We start from the raw sequence: 5,200 nt of genomic DNA, 5'->3' as shown, positions 1-5,200 counted from the left end.
AACTATAAAACTTGAATCAAAGTAAAGTTAAAACATTAAAAATAACTAAAATCTTTACCTCTTAGCTCTAGCTAATAGATTTAGCCTACCATTTTCATAGTTAAACTAAACTCAAATAAAAACATGAAAAATAAACTAAAATTGAAAGATTGAAGAAGAAGAGTGGCTTCATATAAGCTGTGACACCTCTTGCTCTCTCCCACGCTCTAATTTGTGTTCAGAATAGCTTAAACGACCCCTTTAAATAAGAAAATTTCGCACCGACTTTAAAATCATGCACTTTTTAGGGGTGCACATCGAACCGGTAGAACCGTGGAACCAAACTGGAACCGATCCAATGGTCCGGTTTTAGACTGCATCGGTTTCGGTTTCGGTTCCAAAAATCCAAGAACCGTTGGATACGGTTTGGTTCCGGTTTAGGGGCTTGTAAAACCGATCCAAACCGTTAATCAAACCGTTGACCCAAACTATGGATTCGAATTGTGGATCCAAAACTTGGATTCAAACTTAAGATTAAAACAAAAAAGTAAAAAAAACATCTCTTTCTCTCGTCGTCTCCCTCTCTCTCGCCGTCTCTCACTCTATTTGCGTGTGGTTGTGGCCCCTGCTTACTCTCATCCCTCGCTGTCGCTCTCTTTATCTCTCTTTCTCTCGCCATCTGTTGTGCAGCATGCCAACAACGCAGTGAACCGAGATCCAATCTCTGGTCTCACCCACAAATGATAAACAAGAAGAAATATAGACTAGAAACAGAATCAAAGCATTCCAAACAAACCACAAGACAAGGTATACGTGGAAAAACTCCAATAAGGGTAAAAAACCACGGATGTAAACTTCCACTATGAAGAAAAATGGAGATTACAAGGTGATATACTAACCTCTCCTTTGGAAGTACAGAGAAAACCCTTTGCCCACACCTTAGAATTATTTCTCATACCTTAGAAAAGCCCTAGGGACACCTATTTATAGTTTATATAACTTCTTTGCGAAAATCGACTCAAAAATCCGCAGTCCCCATTAAATCCGGAAACGAATCTACGTAACCTCCACTAGTCAAGCAGCTTGCTCGACTGGACCCCTCGACCAGTCAAGCATAGGTCACGACCAGTCGAGTACCTCAGAACTCAAAAACTGATGCTTGTTGGACTTTGAGTTGAGCCAATCCACCATTGGTCGAGTGGGCCACTCTGGTTGAGCGGCCCCCATATATGGCTCCACATCTCAACAATCTCCCATTTGGAGACACATCACCATAAACCTTTGTCTTCTACATCTGTAGTGTACTACCTTTCCGTCTTCAAGCCTGAAGACCAATCAAAGCTGAACAGAGCTTCAGCTTCTCCCGTGTGACCGCCTTGGTCAGCATATCCACGAGATTCTCACTTGTATGAATCTTCTTCATAGCAATCGATCCATCTTCTAGTAACGAAAGAATGAAGTGATATTTGATGGCAATATGCTTGGTCCTTGAATGAAAGACTGAATTCTTAGCCAAGTGTATTGCACTCTGACTGTCACTGTACAACTTGCAATCTACTTGCTTCTTACCTAACTCTGCCATGAAACCTTGCATCCATACCATCTCTTTGCACGCTTCTGTAGCCGCAACATATTCTGCTTCCGTCGTACTGATAGTACTATCTTCTATAACTGAGAGACCCAACTGACTGCAGCACTACCCAGCGTAAAGACATAACTGTAGTGCTTCTTCTGCTGTTGATATCTCCTGCCAAATCTGAATCTACGTAGCCTTGTAGTTTGATTTTCGATCCATCATAGCACAACCCTATATCCACAGTCCCTACTGGGTATCTGAGGATCCACTTCACAGCTTCCCAATGTTCCTTCCCGGGTTTGTTCATGAACCTGCAAACAACTCGCATTGCTTGAGCAATGTCTGGCCTCGTGCTCAACATAGCATATATGAGACTCCCAATAGCTAACGCGTATGGGACTTTAGCCATGTAGTCCCGTTCCTCCTGCATCTTTGCACCTTACTCCTTAGATAGCTTAAAGTGGTTAGCTAATGGAGTGCTAACCGGCTTAACACCTCCTATATTGAATCGGTCAAGTACCTTGGCTATGTATTCTGCCTGTGATAAAATCAGTTTCTTGTTTTTCCTGTCACGCTTTATCCTCATGCCTAGGATTTGTTTTGTAGCTCCTAAATCCTTCATGGCAAATTCTCTAGACAGTTGTTTTTTGAGATATGAGATGTCCTTCATGCTTGAACCGGCCACAAGCATATCATCAACATACAGAAGAAAGATGATATACGACGTATCAAACTTCTTTAAATAGCAACAGTGGTCAGCATGACATCTCCTGTAACCGTTTCCTGATATGAAACTGTCGAACTTCTTGTACCATTGCCTCGGGGCCTGCTTCAGGCCATATAGACTCTTCTTCACTCTGCACACCTTGTTCTCCTTTCCTAGTGTCATGTATCCTATTGGCTGATGCATATATCTCTTCTTTAAGGTCTTCATGAAGAAAGACTGTCTTAACATCTAGTTGCTCTAGATGTAAGTCCTTTGTAGCCACTATACTCAAGACCATACGAATCATAGATATTTTCACCACAGGTGAAAATATTTCAGTGAAATCGATACCTGCTTTTTGTTGAAACCCTTTCACAACCAGTCTAGCCTTTTACTGTTTCGAACCATCGTGCTCCTCCTTCAGTTTGTAAACCCACTTGCTATGAAGAGCTTTCTTACCCTTGGGGTAGAGTGACTAGCTTCCATGTACGATTAGACTTAAGAGAGTGTAAGTGCTATGATTGAAAGCCCCTTTATGTTGTCAAATTTGTGGTGCCAAAAACACTACTTATACTTTGTGAAATTACATAAATGCAAATGTTCGAGACATAGTATGGATGAAGTATGTATGGATGAAGCGAGTCTTAGTGTATGGATGTTGACTACATTAGTGAAGCACAATGCTCAACTCAAGATATGTCAAGCCACGACATTGTCTCGCAAGATTGACTTCGAAGGACAAGATATGTTTACAAGTCAAGACTCGAGAATGTTCAACTGAATTTACAAGTTACAAGTCAAGATTCAAGATTGCATAATTGAAGCTTTTAAGGAAAAGCTACATCAAGATTTCAAGCTTCACTTTCTTTAAAGGTTACATATCTTAAGGGTTTAATGTCCTTACTTCACTATTAAGGTATGTTTGACCTTAGGTTGACCTTTAGAGTAGGTCATTTCGGATACATAATGCAAATATTTTTGTAACACCCCGTACCTCTGGTACTCGGGTGTTACCCCTGATTGAGATTAAAAGACAATTAAAACTCTGCACGTGTAGGTCGAGACTCTCGTTCAACAGTAAAGCCAACCACCACGATTCGAAGGAGCCAAGTCGAACCCAACACCAGCCGGAAGGTAAAACTCAACAATTCCTTAGATTCAAACACGTTATGAACACAATTGATCAAATTACATTGTCACCATGAATCCACTTACCACCCTAGAATAAATTACTACGGCCAACTAGGCACTTGGAACCCCCTTGAATCCCTGTTCCACCGTTAAAACAAAACCTCGTGCCCATCTGACCATTGGATCACAACCTATGGGCAAAGTGAGGCTCTGAATGGCATAACATGGCCCACCTGGGCCTAACCTGTGCCCCAAACAAGACCAGGGGCCCTATATAGGGGACCCCTAAATGAATGATCGGTGTAGATTTATTACAAACATCACAATAAACCCTACACAAGGTGCATGTGCACCTTGGGCTATTGTGCAGGATGTGCACCGAACCAAACAGCTCGGTCAAATGGCCTTTGACCAAGCCAAAAACGAGAGATGTCCCTCCCGCCATTAAAATTTTGAATCTGGAAGATTTTGAGCCCCAAAGTGGGCCACCATAGCCACTTTCTGGACGATCCAAACCGTCCATTTTAATCACGTAGGCCCACTAAACAAACTGATATAAGATCTTAGACCCATGCAATGAAACTATGAAGATCAGTTCCAACCGTCCAAGCCCTTCAAGCGTGGCTAATATTCAATACGAAACTTGAGATGCACGCTAGCATGCCGTTATCCACGGATTTCAGCCGCCTGGCCGCTTGCACGCGAGCTGCCAAGGTTCCCTCATGGTCTGAAATGGCTAGACAAAGCCAACTAACGATTTCCTTTTCTAGGTTGGGGAGGGCGGCGACACAGCTGCTGTCTCCTGGCTGCATTAAAGACCCACCACCAAGCCTCCTCTCTATCTGCCTATATAAGGAGAAGCCCAGCCCTCTCAAACCTCACACAGAAAGAAACGTAAGGGAGGAAGCAGGGAGAGAAGTGAAGAAGAAAAACAGAGGGAAGAAAGGGCGTTTTTGGTGAGTCTGACGCTCACTGCCCCAACTCAGTCCGTGAAGAACGGACCGAGCCGAGTCAGTGAGTGCACACAGCAGCACCATTTGAGAAAGGAAGAAAAGAAGGAGAAGAAGTAGGTGAGACTGGTGGGTGTGTGCGTAACAAACCAAGACCGGGTCGAACTCAACTGCACCAGGTAAAACTTCTTTCTCTAGGAACTCTAAAATGGTCTGAGACTAAAGCTCCACCATGCCCTTCCTGCACCTCAAACAAACCACCAAACAGAGCCCTGTTCGTAGCTGAAGAACACCCATAGCAGGAACCATACATAGGGCCGAAACAGGCTCTGTTTTAAAGCTCAAAATAGCCTGAGTGCAGGCACTGTGTCAGGACCGAACGTGGCCTGAGTTTCAGGCCCTGCTTAAGGTCAAATAACATCATGCAAATGGCCCTAGCTAGGGGTTGAAACTCCATCCAGAACCGGCTCACGAGCGGCGCTATTTGAGCAACAACGAGCGGACTGATATCAGTCCAGAAACTCGACTAAAAATGCCCCTGTTTCGGGCCGTTCTTTGGCTGAATGAAGTGGCAGCCACTACGCCACCATTTAGGCATCGACATGAGCATAAAATGGCCGGGAAACGGGTCGTGTTTGGGCCAGAAAATGGTGGGAGCAACCTCCAAAACGGCCTGCTGTTTCATGTCATTACAGGGGGACAGCCATGTGCACTGCAAAAACAGGCGGGCTGCACATGGGCTTCACCAAATGCTGGTGGGCCCTGTACAAATGCAAGTGGGCCTCACCCAAAAACCGGTGGAATGACTTGGTTTTGGGCCTTGCACACATGCAGGTGGGCCGCACCCTGCATCAGCAA

Source organism: Magnolia sinica, chromosome 1 (assembly GCF_029962835.1).
Source record: "Magnolia sinica isolate HGM2019 chromosome 1, MsV1, whole genome shotgun sequence".
Classification (NCBI taxonomy): Eukaryota; Viridiplantae; Streptophyta; class Magnoliopsida; order Magnoliales; family Magnoliaceae; genus Magnolia; species Magnolia sinica.
The sequence above is the reverse complement of the archived record's forward strand: the minus strand, read 5'-3'. Positions refer to the sequence as shown.